The 26,818-nt window shown below is 46.9% G+C and overlaps 1 protein-coding gene and 1 non-coding gene across 4 annotated transcripts in view; one reads left to right on the top strand and one right to left on the bottom strand.

Moving 5' to 3' along the window:
• NEMP1 (nuclear envelope integral membrane protein 1) overlaps window positions 1-26,818 on the top strand; it is a 984,307-nt gene that overhangs the window by 293,214 nt on the left and 664,275 nt on the right. The gene's annotated exons all lie outside the window — the stretch shown is intronic.
• On the bottom strand, window positions 6,412-6,573 carry LOC138448173 (U1 spliceosomal RNA). Its single transcript, XR_011260024.1, has one exon. It is a non-coding gene; the product is annotated as a U1 spliceosomal RNA (small nuclear RNA).

Here is a 26,818-nt window from a genome sequence, read left to right as displayed (position 1 = left end):
GTTTTCACATTTTATGTAATGAATTGCTACCCTTTACCCGGTATTGCAGTCAAATGTCTAGGTATTACCACCATTGGAGTCAAACACATAAACCTGTATCACTGCTTTAAAACAGGTGCCATTTACTACCAACATATATGAGGCTTTGCCTTAAAACACTTGTGGCCTTGCATCATTTTCCTGGTATTTTTCTTCTTTTATCCAAGGCCTTGCACAGTTTTCCTGATTGTTGTCATGAAACATTCAGGTAATAGCGTTTTCCAGTGCTTTTTCTTTTCTCAGAAAGGATTGCAAAATATTAACATACTCATTAGCCAGTGATTCAAATGCCCAGTAATGTAGCCCTTACCAAGGATTGCCATCAAATTCCCAAGTACACCTGTGGTAGGCACTAACTAGGTGTGTGATCTTCCTTTCTCTATTTCACCCCAGTGTGGAGACTCATTCCCGGTAGTTTTTGGAAAAGCCCTTGCAATTTTGACCACCACAGATTCAGTCCCTGCGGTGTCCTCCCTTAAAGACTCGGTAGTCTCCCCAGAAGTCAATTATTTTTTAGTCTCCGAGACCTAATCCGTTCACAATTCTACAAATGCATACTGTGTCTAAAGGTTCCTTTACTCAGTGTGTAAATGGTCCCCCGTGATGACTGAGGCCTTTCCACTCAATATCTGGCATCCTCCTCTGCGATGATCCACTCTGACAATTGGGGCAGCCCTTCATTTCCTCTTTATTAGCACCTAGTCAGCCTACACCTTGGACCCCCGCCTCAACAGTGTCCTGGACTCAGGCCTTGGACCAAACTGTCGCAGGCAGCCTGTGAGGATCGATTTTTCTATTCTTTTCAAATGTTAAGGTCCAAAGCCATTATGTCCTACTTCAAAGGCCTAATTAAGAACTACAGCATCCTCAGGCTCCGGGCAGAAACTTCTTAGCAGCTATCTAGGCCTATTGCTCCTGCCCCGCGTATACCTCTGGCTATCGTGCCACAAATGCCTTTGGCTCCTGTGCCATGTCCTCCACTGGGACCGAGCCTGACAACACCACTGTTGCCAGCTAATTTTCGGGCTTCTTTAGTTGATCACAACAGAGATTCTGTTCCGCACTGGTGTCTCTTGGTTCAGGGTGTGGATGAATCCCTGCAGGAGGAGATGGAGGAGCTTCCGTCCTCTGTCAGATCAGTAGTATATGATGATACCTTTAATCATCAAACTAGGCTTGACAGGTTTCCACGCCCCATTAGACCGGATATCCTGCCTATCTGAGGTCACGTGCCAGAAGTGACAACATGTTGTGATCCGGAAGTTGCACCTGGGCGGAAATCCCATCCTGGTAGTGATGTATTTGTGTTTAACAGGCGCTTGTGCCCTAGCGGGGGTGCCACACCGATGTGACCTCATAGGGGTTAGCAGGAAGGCCCCCCACCAAAGCCTGGAGTCCCTAGGGGCCCCCAGTGGTGTGTCCCCCAGATGTCCCCCACAAAGAGCCGGAAGTATGGTGCCGGGTTTTGCATGGTGGGGCGCCTGGCGATGTCTGAGCGGTGGCCATCTTGTGGCATACAGGGCGTGCATACATACAGATGGGTTTGGGTGGGAGGTACAAGCCATTCCTGAAACCCCTGGAAATATCCCGATAGCTCAGCGACCACGATACTGGAATTATGAAGAGCTACAGCTACTACTCTAAGAATAATACAGAGGCCGATGACTTGACCACCCTTCAAAAATACTACATCCCTGAAAGTCCGCTGGCAGCAATGATGCCCGTCGCCAGGGAACCTGATGATGCAGCGGCTATGGATAAGATGTCTGAAATCCAGCCTGTGGTCACATTTGATTACCTGACCGAGAATATTTCTACTAGCGAGACCTCTGCGGGTTGCAGGGATTCTGTGGATGACCCCTACACCGATGCAGACTACGTCGATATGGATGCGTCTATTAAGCTCTTAAGGCGTCCCCGTATGAGGATCTGGATGTTTTAGAGCGGTTGTTTCCAGAGGCCTCAATGACCCTGGCGTTAGACAGAGCCCGATGAAGACAAGTTGTTTATGGATGTTGCTTGTGCCTGTGAGATGGAAACTGCTGGATCTCTAGCGTGTACTATGGTAAGTAATAATGCATGGCTGGGTGTGTGTAGAAAAACCTGTGAAAATATATGGTCAAGAGTTAAACTTCTTTCTTTTTTTTGTTACAGAAAATGCCAGATAAGCGAGACGGTGCAGTGGGCCTGACCAACGCATTTAACGCCGTCTATTATTGCATGTGCTGTTCATAAAGGATCGAAAGCTCAGCATTCCCAGACGGTGATGTGTAAGAAATGTGACATTTTAAAAGGTTTTGAAAGTTCTGATGAAGAAGAAGGTGAAACTATCACCCTTATGGAGTCTGTAACGGTTCAAGCTTTTGCAGAGTCTGTTGTGAAAACATGTTTGAAGCGTGACTATTACCGATGGTGTGAAGGGCATAAATGCGAAGACCCTCAGCAGGATGCCCATGATTGTTTACTACCGAATTTTCAATCTGGAGCAATACGGTGGATATGTCAGATGTTGAAGTCATAACATTCATCAGATGATGGGTAGGCGTATACGTGCTAGTATGGGGTGGGAGTCTACTAACAAAAACAATCCCGGAAATATACACGTGTCGCAAGCCTGCAAAAAAAAACATTAAATCTTTACGACTGGCCTGACCCGTGATTTTTAGAAACCAAATAGCCTGTTTAATGCAGAAAGACCTTTCTAACCTGTACAGTCTCAGGATGAGCCATCAGGGTTGTTCGGTATGAAATATTTTCTAAAGATAAAAATGCAATAAACCTGCTCCTTATACGTGTACTGTCATGACCACAGGCAGAGTTTCTAATTCTAGTCCTAGGAAAGTACAGCTCCAGGAAGACTCTTAAGCAAATTCGGGTTTTGTCCTAGCTGTGTTGTTAAATTCCCTATTTAAATTATAGGTTCTGGGTTCCTTAATGCTACTTTGTGCCTCCTCAGATTGTGAAGCCAGCGGGTCTAGTTGTTCTCCTATTGCAGTCTATATAAGACCCGCCCATCTGGAGGCTCGCGCTTCGCGTCGTTCGTCTGTTGTCAGATGTAACGCTCGCCGCGAATTCTTCAGCCCTCAGCCCACAGCTGTTTCCCTTTTCCACAGATATTTAGCCTTCCGTTCCGTTTAGTATTTGCAGTATATTTAGATAGTTCTCCTTTCCTGCTGCCTTCAACCACTTCAGTTCGAGTTAAGCACTCGTTAAGTTTTGTATTCTGTCAGCGCGGACGCCTCTCCTCGCGTGAGAACAATGCGTTCTCTCAGTAAGTACTATTTTGGTTTTGAAGGATTAATAGAAACATTGTCCTCGCTCAATTGCTTTTTATCACTCTTTTTATGAAGGGTTGATTGCTTGTTAAGGAAATTCATTGCAAGGGGACCGCGTGTGTGTTTAGTCATTCTTTTGTGACACACACTGGTTTTGCTCACTCGTAAAAAAGGGAATTTCTACACTTGTTTGCCGAGTTGTTTTTCCTGTGTGACTTGTTACACCTTATCTCAGTATTTACTGATTTGTCACGCATTTAATGAAGAGGTTTTACACTGCGCAATTTCCTCTCCGTTGTGTGTCATTATAATTACACTCAAAAGAACTGTGTCCATGAATTAGTACAGAGGCTTGCCCTTATTTTCAGTCACCTTGTCAGTCCACTCACTACACAGTTTTGGCGCTTCTTAACGGCCTGTAGGTTTATCCCATAGGGCAGATTGTTTATTCTACGAGCTTAGTGACTCTTCACAGCCCCATTTGTCCTTCATGGTTAGTTTAGGTTGTCACTCTTTTATTTACAAACCTCCACAGTTTTTGTTCTACTCTATTAAAAAGGAACTCAACCCCTTAGTATAATAGTCCCTCCTCCTGGGCTACCATCTTCAGGACATGCGCCCCTGTAAGAACAGGATGCATAGCTCATCAAATTAAGCACTAAGGTGAGCCACAGTAGTGTCAGAATATCTATATAGGTTTTCCTATACTAGGAAGTTAACTAAGGAGGGAAATTAGTTATTTTTTTCCACAGAAGTTCAGTGTCCTGTCCTAAAGGGAAGGCAGAAGTCAGTCGGAGCTCCAGCGGGTCCCCGCAGAGTCCGGGTAAGCATTACAGTACCGTTGTTTCTGGGGTAATGTTTCTGGAGGACAAGCCGGGTGTGTGGAGCGTGACTTGACGCCTGGACGTATGTGTGTGGAAAAACTTTTAATCACTATGCTGAACGCGAGAAAAGCTGTAAACAGACCACACCTGTTGTGGGTGGTTTGTGATACTGACACTCCGACATGATCGGATTTGTGAAGGTGCAATCTGTATAAGGGACAGCTGTAACATCAAGATGCCGGCGTGTGATGAATACAGCTATGTATTCAAATACGCTGTGGGCTCTTTATACCTGGATCCTAGAGCCGTATTGCAGCAAAACGTGGATGATTGGTATGCAAGATACTTACACATTAAAGGCCGTGTTTTTCAAGCCTCTGAACTAACTGAACTGATAAACGCTACAAGTATCTGGTGCATGCAGAGTTATAGATGTGGCGCAGTGTGGACGTGTATAACTTGCTTTATAATGCGTCCCATAAAATATCAGAGCTGTTAACGCTTAGGCTCACCCCCACATGTATAGTACCTGTTATAAAAAATTAATAAAACATCTTACACCAACCAGGTGTCTGGTTATTTTTTTGTAGTGCTTCAATGGATAACCGCACGCGTTCAAGATTGCATAAAGGTTATTATGATAAAGGCAGTGTTGGGAGTTATGGTGGTGTTGATGCGCTTTATAGAAAATTACACCGTGATAAACACCCCATCACACGTGGAGCTGTTAAGGCCTGGCTATCTGGGCAGGAGACCTCTACCCTTCATAAAAATTCAAGCCCCTGAACTAACTGAACTGATAAATGCTACAAGTATCTGGTGCATGCAGAGGTATACATGTGGTGCAGTGTGGACGTGTATAGCTTGCTTTATAATGCCTCCCATAAAGTATCAGAGCTGTTAAGGCTTAGTACCCTTTCTGCAAGGCCACTTCTAACTAGACGGTACACCAGGTGCCCGTAATCGAGCATTCCTCATCGCTGTGTGTACATTTTTCAGTCTGTTTTGACTCACAAGCCATACACAAAGGGAACATGAGTTTACCAGAAATCCCCTGAGGGTGGACCGGGAAATAAAGGTTCTTAGAGGGGGTGCACTTGGCTTTTGATCAGACCAAAATACTGCTTAATATCTCCAAAATGTTCTAGATGATAGCAGGTGCCCTAAACGGTAGGGTTTTGAAAAGCTGACAAAGGGGTAGAGGCTGGTAAAGTCGTCGTAGTGTGTCTTCTCACCAGGGGCTGTTTTGTGCTAGAGCTTGATGGCATTAGTCATACCTCCAAAAAGGGTGTCACGCAGTTCTTTTTTGCAGATAGCTGGGGAATTAACCCGGAAGATCAACACCTTTTGCCATTTAAGCCTTTGCCCCTAGGGCTTTGAGACCGAATCTGTGTGAATTGTATGCTGGGGGATGCCTGCATCCCCCGGAAACTCCAAGGGATCTATCACTGTTTGGGATCGAAGTATGTGCCTCTAGGGCAGGCTTGTCCAACCTTTCTGAATGTGGGGCCGAAGCATTCACTTTTTGTCACCTAGTGGGCCGGCGAGCCAAAAGTCGACAACCTCACCCAAAGCAGTTTATTAAAAAACAATATTGTGTGACCTTTGACACAATAGCATCACAGGCAGTGATAGCCATGCAGTCCCAAAGATAGCTTTTGGTGTCATGGGCAGTGATCAAAGGTTAGTTGCTCGTGATTTCTTTGTGTCTATGTGTTAATATTTTTCTGAAATAGTGGGGGCGACTTAGCGTAGCGAGGGAGCCATAAGGTTCTAGGGAGGGTTTGATTTATTTTCAAATATGGGTTTGAAATGGTGCATTTTACAGCAGAAAAGGTGACCAAAAAGCCATAAGTTTACAATCGGTTCTAAAGGGGAACATGAAAATTCCATGTTTCCAACAGCAGAAAAGAACATTTTACAACACTCCACATTTTAATGATCAATGTGTCCACAGTGTAAGACAGCACTGTCACTGATGTAACACATGTCTATGCTGGCTGTTCCCAATTTAGGCCAGCATTGTCCTGTACAAAGCATGATTGATGCCGCCTGAACATGTGCAGTGTGCCCAATACATATGGTAACTTATCTCTGTAATACACATTACTTCTGTGGTGATGAAAGAAACATAATTCAATTCAACAGATAAAATGTGGAAAAGGATCACCCAAAGGTGAACCTAATTGAAGAAATGCAATGTGAGCACAATCTTAAAGTATGCAACATAGCAGGCCTAGTGCACACTTTACCTTTTCTTTCACCAATAAATCGGGGGGAGAGCGTGAATGCAGTCCCCTACTACCAGAAATAATGCAGTTGTGTATCCCGCATTTGGGAACATAGCAGGGGTCAGCAAATCCGATGTGCAATGGGTAAGCCTCACCCTGGGAGATCTGCCCTTGAGGTCAGATTCTCCCCTGCCAGCTAAATATGAGTTGCATGCAAGAGGGCAGGGGTTGGGTCAGTTCTGGGAAGCCCTGCTAATCGAGGGTGAGAAGGCAGGCCCTGACCCAGCCCCAACCCCCCCACCCCCAGGAAGCTCTGAGCATCTGCAGCGCTGCCTGTCCCGCGTGTAGGGGGGAAGCTCCAGCAGGCAGAGCCCAGCAGAAGAGCAGATTGTAGCGCAGTTTCTTTCTCCCATCAGGCCCGAGATTTGTATAAATAGCAGGATGGTTCGAGCAGACCTGTTGCAATCTGCCCACTGGTCTGTCGGCCCCACACAGGCCCATGGCCCTCCTGAGCAGAGCGGGCCCCATTGACACCATCATAATCATCCTGGACCTCGACGATCCACCACCCCTGAGTCTCGGATTTCTGCTCAATGACCATGCTGAAGCTTTGACATCTTTGCTGTAACCATATGCCGTGTTGTGTCAGCTGAGCCTGCACAGCGCCAAAGGCAAGTATTCCCTTGTCCGGGCCCAGAGGTCAGAGTCTTCCAGTGCCATCCACTTGGCACAGCGTTTTCTACCCGCAAATCAGCACCACTGCCATACAGAACTGCAGCATTGGGGCCCATCGCTGCTGCTCTCCGACTTGACCCCAGCGCAAAGGCATCCATGCTTCTGGTCTGATGCTGAAAAGCCTGGCTCTGCTGATATCCGAAAGACAAGAACTAAGGTATTTTGGGAACATAGTACTATTGTTTTTTGTGTTGCAACTGTATCAGCTCACACCTCTCTTGAGGGGTATAGGCTGCCCTCAGACTGCGCTACCAAAAGAGTGAAAATAAGTTATACCTGTTGGGCTTGCCTGTTTCACTTTTATGATTGGGATCACTGCTGCATGGGTATTAAGCGCGTTATAAATAACCCATCATATCAGACCATATCATAGATCACAGATCAAGATCATAAGCAACTTCCAGAAACCTTGGCAGGTGGTCCACTGAGGGCCATTTGCAGGTTGCAGTGTGTTATTGGGGCACTACTAGGGTAACATATTGTGCTGTACATGTGGTATTCGACATGCTTTGATATCCCACTGGCCACATCTATAATGTCCAATGTACTTGGTATAACGCATGGACATTTTCATCAATCCGCACTGTGCTTAGAGGTAAACGTAACTGAGCTCCCGCTGTTCTTCTTTGTCTTGAGACGAGGAAAAAAAGCGCTGCAAAGGTTAAGTTTCTCAGCTGATAAAGGTTCATCTTCGGTGACATTCGCAATTCAAAACAACGATTTTTGGGGCAGACAGGCTGTGTCGCTGCAACCCCTGCTAAACATATGTTGAGAGATGACAAACCTTGAAAGTAACTCCTCACAATGGCCCTCCTGAGCAGCGGCCCACGGCTAATCAGGGGTTCAGGAATCCGCTGTGCTGCCCACGCCGAGAGGAACTCCTGCACAGCACCTGTCCACATAATCCTTCGCCCGGGCCAGCACTCTCTTCACCTTACCTCGCCACCTCTTCCCTTCATCTCTGCTCGCCTTTTGCCCCTCGGAGCACCATGCAAGAGAGGAACGGGCATGTCTGGGCCGGAGCTCGTTCCTCTCTTGCATGGTGGGTCCTACTTGCCTGAAATGGGATATTTAAATGCAAAGTAATTGCTACTATATTAATCCCATTGTTCATAGTTTGTAGGAGTACTGGGCAATTGTATGGACCTGCACTCACTGAAAATGAATGGTATTCCCGAGGTAACCCTCACTATGCCGTGATACAAATTAGTCTCTCCTTCCTACATCATCAAGTCCCAAGATCTTCTTGACAAATTTATTTATGCAATGTTTGTCAGATACCCGGCAAACATTGCATAAATAAATAAAATAACGCTTTGTGGCTGAAAACTGTAACTACCTCTGTTGACCCCATGGGGGGGTCACCAAAGGAAGTTACAGTTTTGCGCACATGCACATTTAAAAAAGAAAAAAAAGTGTTTTTTTTTTTTTTTGTTTTTTTTACTCAAGATTTGTCCAACACACAGCCTCGCGGGCCACATAAAATGGCTTGGCGGCCGCATTGTGGCCCGCGGGCCGTATGTTGGACAGCCTTGCTCTAGGGGCTCATATCCTTGCACTTCCCCCTGCAGTGCCTGCTGGGACCACGTGGACCACGAGACATGGCTCTCTGAGCACATTATCGGCCTAGTCTGGAATTTCAAGGGACTCTGCATCCTTTGTGATTTAAGTAATTGCCCAGCTGCCTTTAAACGTAAGCACTTCTTATGGACGGGTTCCTGTGGGATTTCATGTATAGCACCATGTGGCAGGGTACATCTGCTGTTAGAATCAGCAGATTTTTAAGCTCTATATATGCTTGGTTGTCTGTGGGTGCTTAACCCTGATTGCTACGGTGACCTGTGTGCTTGCAGGAGCTGCAGCCTGGCTGCAGAATCTACACCTAGGCCAGAGTCCTGAGCTGCTGCCCCAGAGCCTAGCCCTTGCAAAGACCATGGGCCGTGCTTCACAAACCTGGTGGGCTCAAGCCCATCAGGGCTTATGGATATTCATTTTTTCTGAAATATGGAATATGAATATTTATATTATTATACACATTTTTATATAATTTGATAGGTAGAAAAGTGTTTTCTAATTTCTTTTTGTTTGCATTTTTTGGGGAATATGAAAATACATATCATATTTGCATTTTTTTAAATATAATTTGATATACACATTTTTTTTCTTCTTTTTTGGGGGGAATTCTTAGTACATGATGCATTTCTTCGCACCTGTCTTATAAGTGTAGACCCACAAACGCCCTATACTAAAACACTCTTTAGCATGCTCAATACCCAAAGTTTCAACCTTTATGTATACCTTGTCATAACTGTAGGTCTCTCTGACGCTGTTTAATCAGTTTCCCCGACCTTCAGGCACGGCTTGTACCTAAATCCCAAACCCGTCTCTATATATACACTCTACACACCCCACTCCTAAAGATGTGCGCCGCTCAGACATCCTCTCCAGGTGCCCCACCGTGCAAAACCCAGCGCCACACTTCCAGCTCTTTGTGGGGGACATCCGGGGGAAGCACCAGTGGGGGCCCCTAGGGGCTCCAGGCTTTGGAGGGGACCTTCCTGCTTGCCCCTATGTCACATCCGACGGGACATCCCTGCTAGGGCCCAAGTTCCTGTTAAACACACCTACAACACTTCCGGGTTGGGATTTCCGCTCAGGCGGAACTTCTGGGTCACACAGCATGACGTCACTTCTGCCCGTGACCTCAGATGGGCAGGATATCCGGTCTAAAAGGCTCATGGAAACCTGTCAAGCCTAGCTTGATGATTAAAGTTATCATCTTATACTACTCGGATCTTTTCATGAAAGAATCAGAAGTGTGGCATTTCCTAGACCTTCCAGCTCCAGTTGATCCCTTAGTGAACCTGGGATTATGTCTTGTGTGTTGGATCTAAAGGCTGCAAATTGATCAGGCAGGAAATATAATTTTATAATTGGTTATTTATAACGCACTTAATACCCAGAGGTTAATAAGCGTGGGAATCAAACCTGTGTTGCTCCATGTCGTCTTGCTTCCAAGGCAAGCGCGTTGCCCATGAGCTGTCCTGACGAGACAAACTCCCTTTATCGGAGGAGGAATAACCAGATGGATATTCTAGCTGAGGCAGGTAAGTCAAATCTGCTTCGGAATAAAATTCATTAACATTAAAAAAAAACATTAAAACATAACAAATATTCATACACCAATTAAAATTATGGGAGGGGCGATGACAAAGTATCAGCATACAGGAGCATAAATTGGGCCAATATTGTATTAAAAAAAGTCTTACTTTAAGATGGTTTATTTAAGAGCTTCTCATATATAAGGTACATTATATAAAAATTCCTCATTAGATTGCATAAATAGCCATAGCGTCCACATTCGTCCTGATGTTCTTAATGAAATGCAACCTGAGCCACTGTTTCCTTAAATAAAAAATAGATAAAAATGTACAGATCATTACAAAATCAATCAGGTCTTCCTCATGGCCCAGACCACACAGGCCTACCCTCCCCTTGTCCAACCATCAGATCTGCCTTTTGCTTGAGGATAGACTTGCGCTGTGCATTGGAGAGAGTGCTAAAAGTTGCAACATCCCCCGACCCCCTGTTTTTCATTAAAAATAAATCCCACTATTCTAATTGGCTAGCGCAGAATCTCCCCCATTGCAGAGGGACTACGTTGTACCTTCAAGAAAAATTCGAGAACCTCCTGTGAAGTTGAAAACTGATACTAACCAGACCCAGTTTGTGTCGCAATAGATCTCCAGGGGTGCTTATGGTGAGTGCTGTGATCCTTCGTGAAAGCACATTTTGCTTAACTTCTAGGCACCCACAGAGCAAGGCACCCATACCTTGGTGCCGTAGAGGACTGCAGTATTGATTCTGTAGTCCAGCACCGTGGAGAGCGGTTACCCCCAAATTGGAAGTAGAAGCGGCCCTCTGAAACCTGCAGCTGCATGTATGTAACTGCGCCAACTTCCTTTATTGGAGAAGGTTAGGCCTAAATGCTTATTTGTCCTCCACCTCCATTGATAATGGTGTCTACAGACCAATTAAAATTCACCTTTCCATTTACCAAAAACAAGAATTATAGTTTTGAGGAGGTTCAATTGGAGACTATGCTCTGAAAAATACTTGTGGGCATACACTATGCTTTTTGCTTTGACAGTCCGAACCATTTACAGGCGTAGGCCCCCGCCAGTTGCTAATACAGTGAATAAGGACTCATTTGTTTTGCATTCCACTCCTTGAGCTTAAATGAAATCTTAACGGGCGCTGGATTCGTTCAGGTCACACACGCCTTGGAGAGCATTTAATGAACTTTAGAGCCATCAGTGCTTTGACTAATACCGTCCTCTGAGATCTACATTTCTGTGGCTTCTGGCTTTGTTTCCTGGGTGCATTGACTAAAACACACCCCAAGAACTATGGAATGACACTGAGCAGTTGAATAATCCCTTTTGCTAAATTTAGGGCATTCTGGTTCTGAGGAAGACAATGAGATTGAGCCTGCCAAAAATGGTTCTTTGTGCCATTTTTTTGGCAAATTGTGACATTGAGGGCCTGAATCACAGAAGCATTTTATAATGGGACAATCCCATTGGGCAATGCTCTCTGAATCATGCACCGAGATCTTTTCTTGGTTGCGTCTATCCTGGTCTTTTTCTAGATACTCACGGCCATGAGGGTACGCAGAGCATGTATACACTTTGCAATGTCTTACTAAACAAGTTGTTTGCTGCATTTCTTTTTGTGTTGATTTGATTGATTCATACTGTTGTGAAGAAATCTGTTTAACTTTGTACTATTACGCAATGGAAAATGATTGGCAAATTGTGATGTAATTTGCTATCTCACAAAACATGTTGATGAAAAGAATACAATACATTGTGATTTGATCCATGGATTTATTAATTGTTAAGTGATACTGCTAAATAGTTGGTAGGTTTAATGTCCATGGGCGAGTAAAATTACAATAAATAAATTTCACCAGCAACTACCCTCCTCTGTGGCGCTTCGGTTCTCCCTAGATTCTAAGTAGGGTGTAAGTAACTTTGACTGCTTAAGTGTCCCATTGACGTCGTTGAGGGTGCTTTTGGCAGCACCAAAGGGACGTCGAGTGTATGGCTCCGCCCCAGCAGCTTCCCCTCAGATTTTAACCTCTGCAGATGGTGGATGTCCCATATGGGATGTTTGCCTGAGGAGGGGGAGGCTGCAGTGCGCATTTGAATCCATGAAAGATGCCAACGCTGGAGAAATGGAGTTACAGGTAAGAAACTACTCCCTTCTCCAGCATTGGATCTTTCATGGATTCACATGCTGTGAATAGATTTTGTAGCAGTATACATGCTTCGAGGTGTAAACTAGGCAAACGCAAGATAGACCTTAAGCAGAGATGTACATTAAAGCAAAAGCATACTTCGAAGGGATTGTGTCCTCCGACGTATTCCTCATCTTAGATATCTCCTTCCAGCTCTGCTGGCCTCGGAAATTTTTTTTCACTAGAGGGCGCTGCGTGTCGACGTCCTCCGAGTCGATGTCCCTCGACAGCCGCCGTATCGACCCCGACGTCATCCTGGCTATAAAGGCCACGCACAGCGCCCGTTGCTCAGTTCCGTTTTTCCGCGGTTACTCAGTGCCTTGGAATACCGTTGCTCAGTTTTGTCAGAGTTAAACCTATTTACCTCGAGTTATTCGATCCGTACTCAATGGCTTCTTCGTCGGAACCGACAACTCCTCGATCCGGCTTAAAAAAATGCCGAGATTGTGGGAAAAAGATGTCGCTGACTGACCCTCACAGAGTTTGTCTGTGGTGTTTGGGAGCTGAACACCATTGTTCGGAGTGCGAGGACTGTATGTCCATGACAGCTAAGGCCCTGAAGGAGCGTAGGGGGAAGCTGGAGAAAGGTAAGACTTTTTTAAAGCTTCTTCTGCCTCGACGAAGTCGAGACATTCGTCTCCTCGTCACCATTCGCGCTCCAGATCTCGGAGTGGGTCTCATCACTCCTCGAGATCGAAGCACTCGAAGAGGAGACGTCGAAGATCCTCTTCTCCGTCTTCCTCTTCCTCTGTTTCGCCAAAGAGAATCCTGTGCCCCACGAAACATAGTTCCCGGGCTGAATGGGAGGAATTCCGCAAAAATATGATGAGCGTCTTCGAGAAAGCGGCCTCGACCCCCTCGAAGACTGCCGAGAGCGATGCTCTGGTCGAAAGACCCGAAGGTCAAAAACGCAGCGAGTCGCAGTACCCGGCGAAGGAAACCTCTCGAGCGCATCACAAACCCTCGAGTAGGACTATGACCTCCAAACCTTCCTCGAAGGTTCTGTCGACGAAGGTTCCGTCGATGTCTTCGACGCCGTTGTCAAAGGGACCTTCGACACACGAGTCTGTCGACTCGACGCCAGCTTCGACACCGGTGTCGACGCCAAGAAAAGTCACGGTTACGACGCACCCAGTGACTATCCCCAGGTCCTCGACGTCGATGGCTTCGAGATTGTCGAGCAGAATTCCAATTCTGTCGAGGTCTTCGAGGCCTCCGCCTTTGTTTTCGACGCCACGCTCGAAGCCTTCGGCGTCAACGACATCGACGTTTTCGAGGCCGATTATGATAAGTTCGGCACCCTCTGCTTTGGAAATGGGGTTTACACCCTTTGAGTTCAGAACAATTGAGAACTATGTCCTCAATTATGGAAGAGGGTGAATTGTCTGAACAGGAAGACACATTTGAGTTGCAGGGACCTGTAACCCCAATTAGAGAGGAATTTCCCTCTGAAGAATGCAGGTTAAAGGATCTTCATGATTCCTTACATGAGGCAAGTGGGTTAGACACCTCGCCTGAGGTGGAGTTTGCTAGGCCAGACCCGGGGGAACATGCTGAAACCCCGTATAGAGCCTTAATGGCCAGGATCACAGTTTATGGGGTGGTCTGCACCCTCACAATCTTTCCAACAAGATGACCTCACGGATATTCTTGACAAAGGCCCACAGGAGGATCCTGTGGTGCCTTTTCATAAAGCTCTTCAGAGGAAGATTATGACAAACTGGGAAACCCCAGATGTCGTACCGGCAGTAAATAAAAAACTGTCTACAAAGTACAGGGTATCCTCTACAGACCCGGAGTTTTTGTCTAAACATCCATCCCCAGAAAGTCTGGTGGTACAGGCAGCATCCTCTACCGATGTCAAGACGGCTTATCCTACCGTCCCACAGGACAGGGACAATAAAAAATATGATACTATGGCAAAGAAAGTTTTTTCGGCATGTAGCTGTAACGCTCACCTGATTCCCGTAGAGGCGCCGGTCTTGACTGGGCGTATACCGTATCTGCAAAGGTGATGTGTAACACACGGCTGGCTCTTTGGGCTGGACCTCTGTGCACTGTATGTCTGACTTGAAGGGTAAGATGTCTGCAGATAGAAAATATGGGATTAAGGAACTGGGTTATTGAATGTCTCTCTCTTCTTCCCTGTCTCTTCTCCTGTAGAACCCCAAAGGTTAACGCTCTCACCTTAGGTAAGTGAACGCCGTGCTCTCCATCTGCCTCGGGGCAGGGTGCTGTAACCAGTTTCTTCACTGGATAAGGGGAGCAGGCCTCTTGACTTCAGAGGACTGCTGTCCGTCGTTTACTGCACGAACGGTAAGTTTCGAGTAATTCTAATGTCTTTAAAGTCTTTAGTAATGATGTTTCTTGGTTTGCAGGGTTCCGGCGATGGCGGATGACGGGCTCAAGTGAGTTGAAGATGGAGCCCGTGTGATGAATAGAAGCGCCTGGAAGCACGCAAGTAAGTGCCTGTTGCCTGCTTCACGATGCGCTCTAACTGTCTTTTTATTTTGCAGGTACAAGTTCGGAGCGGCTGCAGGGTGCCGGAATACCCACTGGGTTAGATGTGGAAAGGAGTAATGGCACGTGAGTATTAAAGTTCCCCAATGTCTTTAAACGCACCTTGTTTTGTCTTTCAGATGCCGGAATGCAGCGCGAGGCGTTGGTGACAGCCGATGGACCAGGTAAGTGAAGAGCTGTCACTGAAGACCGTAATGCTAACCTGTTCTTTCTTGTCTTTATAGGTGTTGCTGAAGACTGGATTCAGGATGGTAAGCCTTTTTCCTTAGGCCCAGGATCAGATGCAGAAGACACGATGAACGTTCTGCTGCAGAGGATGCAGAATAACGCAAAGCAAGATTCATCCATCGGGTGTGGTTTAAATAGCCTCCTGTAGTGCTTAGGTGTCTCCTTCCACAGCCACGCCTAGGTAAGAAAAGAGTTCCTGCTTTCCAGAAGAGTTCCAGTGTTCTGAATCTAGGGAGTGGCTCCTGCCCCACCCAACAGGAAAAGTAGTTCCAAACAGAAGAGGATCAGAGACTCAACTGGCAGGCAAGTAAGCAGCATGGTCTGCTGCAGGTAAGTCCACCCAAGCATTATGAGCCCGGGGCTTCCAGCGCTGGGACTGGGCATATTTATGAGCCTGGTGCCACTGGCGCCAGGACTGGGTCCAAAGGGTCCCAATTGGGACTGGTTGGCACTCGGAACCTGGGTTATGGATCTGCTTCCAAGGGAGTTGGGGAAAACCCTGACCTTTTGGAAGCAGAGATCATGACAGTAGCATGGCGTTAAAATCTGTTAATGCTACTTGCACCCTTGCTAGATTCAGCCATACACTTTGGGAGTGTGCTTCTACAGCGGCTGACTGCATCCCGGAGGGAGAAGAAAGGGATGCATTCCTGAATATTATACAGGACGGTAAAGACGCTATGTGCGAATCCCTCCAGACGGGCATTGATTCGGCTGACAGTATCAGCAGAGCAATGGCGGCAAGTACAACAACCAGGAGATTCGCTTGGTTGAGAAAGTCTGGTTTTGCCCCAGATGTGCATGCCAGGCTCTTGAACATGCCATTTGATGGCTCTTCTTTGTTCGGGAAAAAGGCGAATGACAGTTTAGAGAAACTGCAAACTTCAAAGGCAGCAGCAAAATCCCTAGGCGCTGCAATCCGGAAAGACACCTTTTCGTCCCACAGGAACCTCTGCGAGGGGCAAGTCCTTTCGCTTCTACTCCGCATTCGGAAGAGGTAGAGGACGACCGGCTCAAAGGGGACAAAGAAGAACTACCCGAGGTGGACGGGGTAGATATTCAAAAGCCGCAGCAACAGCAGCTGCCTCTTTACCATCGGCATCTGCATCAGCCGCCCCAAAACCACTCTGAGGACTTCCCTCACAGGACACCTGTAGGAGGCAGGTTGACTCAACATCTGGCGGTATGGCAGGCTATCACGTCAGATGCTTGGGCATTGGAGACAGTTGCCCAAGGTTACTGCCTACCTTTCCTACATATACCTCAGAGTCATCCACCGGGGATCAGCTCTCAGAAAGCTCCAGACCCGCTCCTCTTGCAGGAAATTTTGGACCTGCTAGAGAAAGGTGCCATAGAACCGGTACATGTAGCGCAGAGGAACAAGGGCTGGTATTCCCCTTACTTTCTCATTCCAAAGAAAGACGGAGGACTGAGACCCATCTTGGACTTGCGAGAATTGAACAAATTCCTCAGGAAAGACAAATTCAAGATGGTCACTCTTTCTCAGATCCTCCAGGCCCTTCAGTTCCAGGACTGGTTGGTATCTCTGGACCTTCAGGACGCTTATTTCATGTGCCTATCCATCTCAAACACAGGAAATACCTGAGGTTCGCAATTGGCAACTCTCAATATCAATTTCGAGTGCTGCCATTTGGGCTGACCTCCGCCTGAGGGTCTTCACCAAGTTAATGTCGGTAGTGGCGGCAAGTCTAAGGAGGGAAGGGATTCACGTCTACCCCTACCTGGACGATTGGTTGATCAGGGCTGTTTCTTCGAAACAAGCTCAGATCCAGCTAAATCACGTGTGCCACTCCCTTCACAGACTGGGCTTCTCCCTCAATTTAAAGAAGTCACAAATGATACCATCGCAGAGACTCCAGTTCATAGGAGCGATCCTGGAAACTTTCCTGGGAAAAGCCTCGCCACCAGAGGTGAGGGCTCAAGATATTCTACAGATGGTTACCAAGTTCAAACATGCCCAACGTCTCCCAGCCTTCGACTTTTTGAGGTTGCTAGGCCTCATGGCATCCTGCATTTTCCTAGTGCCAGAGGCTCGCCTGAGAATGAGATCCCTCCAGTGGGCACTGAGGACTCAGTGGTCACAATTCTCAGGGAGAATGACAGATCTTCTTCAGGTTCCCGACAGGGTGGCTCGAGACCTTCAGTGGTGGGCCTGTCAGGAGAACATTCTGAAAGGAGAACAGTTTTGGCAACCCTGGCCGGAGATTACAGTAGTCACGGATGCCTCACTCACGGGGTGGGGAGCCCACGGCAACGACTTGACCATCAGCGGTCGTTGGTCTCCATCGGAGTCCAGACTACATATCAACCTGTTAGAGCTGAGAGCCATCAGACTTGCACTGAAGGCGTTCCTGCCAGCTGTACCAGGGAAAAACGTCCTGATAATGACGGACAACACGGTGGCCATGCACTACCTCAACAAAAGAGGAGGCGTAGGATCACTGCCCCTGTGCAGAGAGGCAATGCAGCTCTGGTTTTGGGCAATCCAAGAAGGAATCTCTCTATCGGCAGTTCACCTTGCCGGAGAGAAGAGCTTGACAGCGGACGCTCTGAGCAGGCAGAGCAGTCTCCCACGAGTGGGAGCTAGCTCAGGAAGTTCTTCAAGAGATCTTCGCCCTTTGGGGAACCCCTCAGGTAGATCTGTTCGCCACCAGCCTCAACAGGAAGTACGATCTGTTCTGCTCAAGGGAATTTCCCCCGAGAGGAGCTCTGGGAGACGCGTTCATAGTGGACTGGGCGTTTCCGCTTCTGTACGCGTTCCCACCGGTCCCTGTCATTCCTCAAATGATCAGGAGGTTGAGAAGATTTCGGAGAACCATGATCCTAATTGCCCTGGATTGGGCCAGGAGAATGTGGTACCCGGACCTTCTAGACTTGTCCATCTGCCCTCCAATTCGACTTCCACTCAGAGAGAACCTACTCTCACAGAAGGGAGGTCAGGTTCTCCATCCAGACATCAAAACCCTCAACCTTCACGCTTGGCTTCTGAAAGGCTGAGGTACAAGGATTGGGACCTCCCTGATGATGTTATGGAGGTGTTGCTTTTGGCAAGGAGACCAGCAACAAAGTCTTTATACCGCTGCTGTTGGAACAGATTTTGCAGCTGGTGTAGAGAACAGAATATCGATCCTTTTTCATGTGGTACACCAATGGTTTTGTCCTTCCTACTATATTTGGCAAATTCAGGCCTTCAAGTTGGCACCATTAAGGGCTATCTCGCAGCGCTATCCATCTTTAAGCGCACTGCGGAAGAACCATCCTTTTTCAAGTTACCCTTGGTAATACAATTTCTAAAGGGGTTAATCAATGTTTATCCCCCAAGACCATTCCAAGTTCCCCTATGGGATTTAAACTTAGTCCTAACTTTCCTGATGGGCACACCTTTCGAACCACTCCATTCTTGTTTGTTACGATTCCTTACCCTTAAAACTATTTTATTAATAGCACTTGCATCTGCTAGAAGGGTGAGCGAATTACAAGCTTTCTTGTAAACCCCCTCACACTATCTTTCACAAAGACAAAGTTGTCCTGCAAGTGAAGCCTAATTTCCTCCCAAAGGTGGTTTCTGAATTTCATATCACTCAGAAGATTACCCTACCATCTTTCTATCCTCCTCCTCACCCGGGGAAAGAGGAAGAGAGGTTACACAGGCTAGACCCTAGAAGGGCTTTAAGTTTTTACATCAGTAGACGAGCCAGGATAAGACAGGCAGACCAGCTGTTTGTAGGTTACACAGGTCACAAGCTGGGGTTACCAATAACTAAGCAGACCATTTCCAGATGGATCATTCTAGCCATTCTGGAATGTTATAAACTGGCAGGCAAAGGGGCCCTTCAAAACCTTAGAGCTCATTCGACCAGAGGTATTGCAGCTTCATCGGCCCTCAAGAGGTGTGCCGGTTAAAGACATCTGTGCGGCCGCTACATGGTCGTCTGTCCATACCTTTACACGATTTTACAACTTGGATTCCTCCTCCTCCAGTCAAGAGACTAGGTTTTGAAGGGCTGTACTGCATTCTATTCATCAATAGAAGACAGCATGAAGTAGGTACTCCCTCCTCCGATAATAGAATACTGCTATGGGAGCCTATCTAAGATGAGGAATACGTCGGAGGACACAATCCCTTCGAAGAACAAGTTACTTCTTACCTTGTAACGTTCTTTCCATGGGATGTTCCTCCGACGTATTCCTCATCGACCCTCCCATCCATCCCCGCAGTTCTACTTCCCTTGTTGTTGCAGCTTACGCTCCTTCAGGGTGATTAGTTTAGTCCAGAAAGCATTATTGTGGGCTACAAAACGGAACTGAGCAACGGGCGCTGCGCGCAGCCTTTATAGCCAGGATGACGTCGGCGTCGATACGGCGGCTGTCAAAGGACATCGACTCGGAGGACGTCGACGCGCAGCGCCCTCTAGTGAAAAACATTTTCCGAGGCCAGCAGAGCTGGAAGGAGATATCTAAGATGAGGAATACGTCGGAGGAACATCCCGTCGAAAGAACGTTACAAGGTAAGAAGTAACTTGTTCATCTGTAAGGCGGGAAATCACCCCGGAAGCTGCAGCGCTTACCTTACTGGAACAGTCAGAGTACTGCCCGTCCCATTTGCACATCTTCAGCATGTTGCTGGCGTAAACAGTAGTGCCTTGTGAAAGTGTGGGGCACTGCCCATGTCGCTTGACAAATGTCTGATGGGTACCCCCGACCAGAGAGCCGCTGAGGCAGCCGTGGCTTTCGTGGAATGTGCTCTGCGGTTTGATTGTAATGGCCTGTTGGTCTATGCATGGCAGAAAGATAGTGTAGATGCCGCCCATCTTGATATGCCCTGTTTCGATCACACTTTGTTGGATGGGCCAAAGGCTACAAAGAGTTGTTTAGAGGATCTAAACTATTTCGTGCGATCCAAGTAATATTTCAGTGCCCTCTTAACAACTAGTGAGTGCAGTCTTTTCTGCTGAAGAAGAGGCATTTGGAAAAAAATTTGGTAGAGTGATCGTTGCATTTTCATGAAATACAGATGGTACCTTAGGAATGAAATGCAGGTTCGTGGAGAGAACCACCTTGTCACTCATGAACCGATGGTAGGGAGGATCAATAACCGAGTTCTGAAACCGTCTAGAAGACTTAATGGCCACCAAAAAAGCCACCTTCCAAGTGAGAAACTTGATGTGGGTTTTTGACATGGGTTCTTGGGTTCAAATGGAGGCTTCCTAAGGCCTGCCAGAAACGGGTTGAGGCTCCATACAGGTGGAATCCTTTACTTTCGGGGAAAGGTGCGGAAGAGGCCCTTCAAGAAAAGTTTAATTAGCCTATCACTGTAAAGGGGTGAAGATGTTCTTTTACGTGTAAATCTGGAGATTGCCGATAAGTGCACCTTGATGGAAGAGACCGCCCGACCTTCTGTAGCTAATAGCAATAGATACAGAAGGAGCTGATGAGGTGTTCTAGCTATCGGCTGCAGAATAGGTTGTTGTTCACACCATGCACAACATCTTTTCCACTTTCGGCCACATCAAATGTTGGTGGATGGGGGCTCTTGCTGCTGCCAGGATGTGACAGCAGTCCTGAGGTATATTCAGATTTCTGAATTCGGAGTGGTCAGGAGCCATGCCGTCAATTTGAGGGAGCCTGGATTGTGATGAAATATCATGCACGTTGTTTTGGGACAGAAGATTGGCGTGGGATCCTAGATGAATCGGATCATCCACTGCCAAGTGAAGCAGGTCAGAGAACCAGGTCTGCCTAGGCCAGAACAGGGCTACCAGGATTATGCTGCAAGGAGCCTCGCAAATCATTTGTATGGTCTACCTTATTAGAGGAAGCGGGGAAACACGTAGGCGAACACCCCGTTCCAAGGGAAGGAGAATGCGTCCCCTCGGGATTCCGCTTGCGGAATCCTGCTGGCAAACTGTTAACATTGCTTGTTGTCTGGGCTGGCGAAGAGGTCCAGAAGGGGGATGGCCCCACTTTGAGAAGTTTCTGGCTATCTGGATGCGGTGCAGTTGCTACTTGTGTGTCTGTATGGAGACCCTGCTGAGGGTATCTGCCTGCTTGTTCTGCATCCCTGGTAGGTGGAAGGCCTGGATCTGAATGTTGTGCCGGATGGCCCAGTGCCAGATGGTTTGTGCTTCCTGGGATAAGGCGTCTGAACGCATCCCACCTTGCTTCCGTAGGTAAAACATTGTGGTTGTGTTGTCGGTGAGGGCACACACCACCGAGTTCTGGATAAGGGAGAGAAAGGACTTGAGAGCCCAGTGAACTGCTTGCAACTCTAGAACATTGATGTGCAGTAAGGTTTCTACTTGTGACCAGAGGCCTTTGACCTGGTGCTTGTCTAAATGAGCACCCCATCCGACCTGGGAAGCATCGGTCACAATGGTGAGTTGGAAGTTTGGCTCCACCAGTGGCATTCCTTTTGTGATGTTGAAGGGGTGTGTCCACCATTTAAGAGTGTCTGACAGCGACCGGGAGATGACTAACTTGTCTGACCAGCAACCCTGGATTTGGGACCATCTGGTTGCGAGGAATCTTTGCGCTGGCCGCATGTGATGGCGACAGTGGGGAATCAGAGGAATGCAAGAGGACATGGTTCCCAGAAGAGCCATGTATGAGCAGACTGTAACTAGCTTGTTTGGTGTAAATGAGCACGCTAGAGTAATTAATCTTTTAACTCTCTCCGCAGAGGGTTTTACCAGATTGTGTTTTGTAATTAATTGTGTTCCCAGCAGGTTCTTTGAGGGAATTGTGCAGGATCACATGTAGTTGATGGTAAAGCCCAATTCCTGGAGCAGCCTCTTTGTTTTGTAGAGAGACGATGGGGCCTGTTGGTACGTCGATCCACAAATTAACCAATCGTCCAAGTACGGGTGAACGTGGTGGCCTTGCTTTCCGGAGGAAGGCTGCTACTGGGGCCAGGCACTTGGTGAATGTCCTGGGTGCCGATTTTAGGCTGAATGGTAGGATCCGAAATTGATAATGGCTTTCGCCTAATACGAACCTGAGGTATTTCCGGTGCCTTGGATGTATTGGCACATGAAAGTATGCGTCCTTGAGGTCTAGGGCTGCGAGAAATTCCTGCTCTTATTACCTCTTGGAGCATAACCATCTTGAATTTGTTTTTTAATGTTATTGTTTAGTACGCAGAGGTCCAAAATCGGGCGCCACTTGCCGTCTGGCTTTTTGACCACAAAGTACCTTGAGCATACACCCTTTCTTCTTGCTGAGAGAGGCACCTTCTCGATGGCTCTTTTCCTTAGGATGTGAAGTATCTTGCGCTGTAAGACATGAAGGTGCGAGTGAGATGGGGGTGGGGGGTTATTGGTAACTGTGGACGCTTGAACTCCAAGTGGCCGTACTGGATTGCCCCTAGCACCCATCTGTCTGTGGTTATAGATCACCGTTCGTTGAGGTGGATCGCCACATCTCCTCCTACTTGACTGTCCTTGCGGCAGTCATTGCTGTGTCTTACTCTGCCGACCTCTCTGGAAGGAGTAAGATCCACCATTCCTTTGTCCCTGGTGATCGCTGTTGCGCTGATGGGTAGATTGGAAATTGCGCTTGTAGCCCTGTGAATAGTATATGGATCTACTGTAGCCCTTGTCTGTAGAGCCTGATAATTTTGAGTTACCCGAGACTCCTCGAAATGGATGAAAGGATCTCCTGTTTTGAGTTGTAAGAGATTTTTCTGTGTCTGAATCAGCTTTCATGGCCCTCAGGGCTTCATCTGTTTTGTCGCCAAATAGATTTTCCCCTTCACACGGCATATCCACAACCTTGTGCTGCAGCTCTTGGCGAGTCTGTGGCGTCTGAGGATTACCCCATTGCCGATCTGTTTAAAGCCGGTTTCAGCCATATCTACTGCTATATTGATGCTGTGATTTGGCGCTGATTTGCCTTCTCGCACCAACAGTATAGCCTCCTTTCTTTGTTCTGGCAGGTGGTCTAATGGAGGGGCTAAACTGTGACACATTTCACGGTCGTATCATGCGACAATGGCTAGAGAATTGGTGGCTTTAACTTTTTCTTACCAAAGGCATCTAATTTTGAATTGTCATTGTTGGGGGGAGTAGCACACTTATGTTGTGTGGGCTTTTCGGCTAGCTGCAGCTGAGAAGACTGACCCTGGCATTGGTTGTGAAGTAAGGAATTTTGGTGTGGAATCTGGAGCATTAAATTTCTTTTCCAACTGCCCTTTCACCGCTGGTTCCGTAAAAAGGGATGCTTCATGGTACAGAGGCCTTCTTGCCACAATTGATCGAGAATAGGAATGGAAAAAACAGCTTTCCTTTTCCCCATATGATCCAAGAGGAAACAATCCCTTTTCTCTTCCTCCGAAATTAGGCCAAACTCTTGGCAGGCTTTCGCCATCATGGAGTGGAATGCTCCAATGTCGTCTGGGGGAGAAGGTTGAGCTGGCCTTCCTGGTCTGGATCTGTGTCGATGTGTCGGCTCTCCTTCGAGATGAGGCGGTGTAAATTGTCTTGTTGATCAGTGTCGACCAATTCACCCTCTTGTTCTCTGCGTTGTGGACTAAATGTCAGAGGAGGTGGAGGTCTAGGAAGAGATTGCCTTCTAGGGCGTGTGCCCTGGTCTTGAAAGGGGTAAAATGCCTCCTTTTTGTCTAGGTGTAAACTCTGGGTCTCCATAAGGATGGGTTGTTGGAGCCTGAGGCAGAGGAAGTCTAGACAGGACCTGCATTGATTTTAAGAACTGAGGCTTCATGAGAGTATTGCGCTAGCATACCTCCTATATCTGCTGATGTAGATGATAGAGAAGGTGTTGGAGATCTTTTCAGTAAGCCCAACCCCGAAGATTGATCTTGAATAGGAATCTGCGACCCTCCTTCAGGATCTAATTCAAACACTGCTTGGCATTCATATGGAGGGGCCTCGAAATCTGACGTGATCTCGTGCCTCAAAATTTCTTCTGGCAAGACGATTGGAGACCTTTCCAAGAGAGTCTGGTCATTTACTGTGGGCCCAGATGGGGTTTTTAATATACCTCTCGGGACAATACATCGGTTTCCATTCCTGAAAACTCTGGCCCGATAGTAAATTTGTACGCGTGGGTTTCTCATCCAGCGATTTTGTCTTTTTCTTTTTTTTTTCTTGTCAACTGGTTGGTCGAGGTGGTGGTCGACTAGGTAGTCATGAGGAAGTAGTCGACGGGAGTCGAGATGTAGACGGTGACGTAATTGTTGACGCCATCGTCGTCATGGTCGATGCCGTCATAAATGGAGTCGACGACGATTTGGTCGTCAAGTGATGTCTTGAGGAGGACTTGTCCAGAAGGTGTGTGGTGTTTTTTTTAGAAAGATATTTTCGCTGCCTAGATTGAGGATGATGCTGTAGTCGGCCTCCATTTGTGTTTGTCTGACGGAGATTACCGGGACGAGTCCGCAGATTTGGAAGATGGGTGCGAGTCCTTCTCTTTTGGCTTGTCCGACGGCGACTTTGACGCAGTACTCTTAGAGTGGTTGGAGACTACGTGGGACTTTTTACCACTAGATATTGGTTTCTTAAGAGGCAATGATTGCTTGGTCTTGTCATGGACCGAAGGCGACTTAGCCTCACCTGTCCTGCTTTTTTTGCCGTCGTCTCCTCGTACTTGGATCTCTGACGTGACAGGGAACTCTTGTCAGCGGTAGTGGTTGCTCTCCAACTCCGACGCCAGGTAGGCCCCCTCTTTGAGCCAACAGATAAGGCATCTATTTCTGTCTCTAAGGGTCTTCTGAGAGAACCCTTGGCAAATATTGCATCTGTCAGCCGAATGGTTTGGATAAAGACATTAAAGACACTGTGAGTGCCTGTCTCCCTCATACACATTCTTCAGCTTGCAGGTCTCATATGGCCTGAACAAGGACTTTTTCGGTCCTGAAGTTTCCATGTTGGAGCTAGAAACCAAAGTATTTCGCCCTCTGAAGAACCAGAAAGACAACCTTTTTCTTTACGGAATATACATTTTCTCTCTGGAGAGAAACGCAAGGAATCCTAACAGCTTGAAAGACGGTTGAAATCTGATGGGAAGCTGCTGGGGCAGAGCTATATACTTGACGTCCCATTGGTCCTGCCAAAAGAACCCACAACGACGTCGATGGGACACTCAAGGTGTCAAAGGTTTTCCATAGGAAAATTACTAAGTTAGTTACCAGGGTGTCCCAGCCTGACGACTGGAATATTCATTCACAGCATGTGAATCCATGGAAGATCCAATGCTGGGGATCCCTTCTGTATAACAAAAAAATGCTCATGGGCGTCCACTAGGCTCTGTTGAAGGCCTCCTGCCGTTAGATCCATAAGGAGTGTATCCTCTGTGTAGTCGGGTGCTAAATTTAGTGCCTTTTAAAAGGAGAAGGGTTAAGAGTTTATGTAGCATTGTGGAGATTAAAATCACTAAGACGGTGAGACAAGTGGGGATAGGGAGCACCTTTGCTTAACCCCCGTTAGTGTTAAAATCCCCTATATAATTGTGGCTCCTTGAGCACCTGACTGTGGCTGAGGTGTCCACATATAACAGCTTGATTAGTTGTAGAATCCCAGGGGGACCCCCAATGTTACAAAGCTTTGCCCATAAGTTTCCATTCATTGAATTGAAGGCTTTGGATAAATCCCAAAAGGTGGTCAAGATGATTTCTCCTCTTTCTTGTATATCGCGTTCAACAAAAAACATTGCTCGATAGTGGAGAAACCTTTGCGGAAGCCAGCCTGGGAGTCTGGGGGCAGAAGATTTTCCCTGGCCCATTCTTCTAGTCACACCACGAGACACCCTTCAAAGATCTTATTGGAGGAATCTATTAGGGCGATCTGATGATATTGAGGGTCAGTCGTCTGACTTTTTTTGAATAAAGAAATAATCTTGACTTTTCCAGGAAGTCTGAGGGAGGAGGGTTCTTGCAGGCAGGTAGGATTTGATCCAGGCAACACTCAGAGTAAATTGGATTGAGGTATACACAGTTTGAATCTCAAGTGGTACATTTGTTGGTGTACCCATCGCCCTTATAGACTGTGACACATACAAAACCAAGAAGCCAGCCACAGAATGTATCACACTCCATGCTTGTGATGGCCAAAGGCAAGGCCACCCACATGCATCTTGTAAGAGGATTCAATTCAACACTACAGCTAAGTCGACGCCTAGTCTATAATACTGAATGAAAACCCTTATTGATATATCTTTAGGTCCAGTTCATGCGTTCTGGATGACTACCCCTATATAACACCCCTCTCTTGGAATCCCCCTGACCCCACTGAGCCAAGAAGTAGTTCTGTTTTGCAAGTTTAAAAGGTTTATTTGATAATTTAAAATAGATATATATATATCACGCTTTATAATAAATTAATAATTGAATAGCACACTTAATCTGATATGATAAAGATCAACAACGGAGAATCTGGCACTAGCACACTTCTTTATAATTACTAAGGAGTTGAGATGAAATGGATAAGGTAGCACACTGGTAAATAGGAACAAAAGTATAATGTGGTAGAGGATGCTTTATGTAAGCTCAGGTGGAGGCAATATTCAATGAATGCAGTACAGAAAATACTCAATATGATTTCAACCAAACAATGTAATCACTTTTCTCTGGCAATCCACTCCCCCCCTCTTTATGCAATGCAAGGGAATGGGAGGAAAGCACGCAGTTCT

This window comes from Ambystoma mexicanum, chromosome 3q (genome assembly GCF_040938575.1).
Source record: "Ambystoma mexicanum isolate Mex_15411 chromosome 3q, UKY_AmexF1_1, whole genome shotgun sequence".
Lineage (NCBI taxonomy): Eukaryota > Metazoa > Chordata > Amphibia > Caudata > Ambystomatidae > Ambystoma > Ambystoma mexicanum.
The sequence above is the reverse complement of the archived record's forward strand: the minus strand, read 5'-3'. Positions and strand labels throughout refer to the sequence as shown.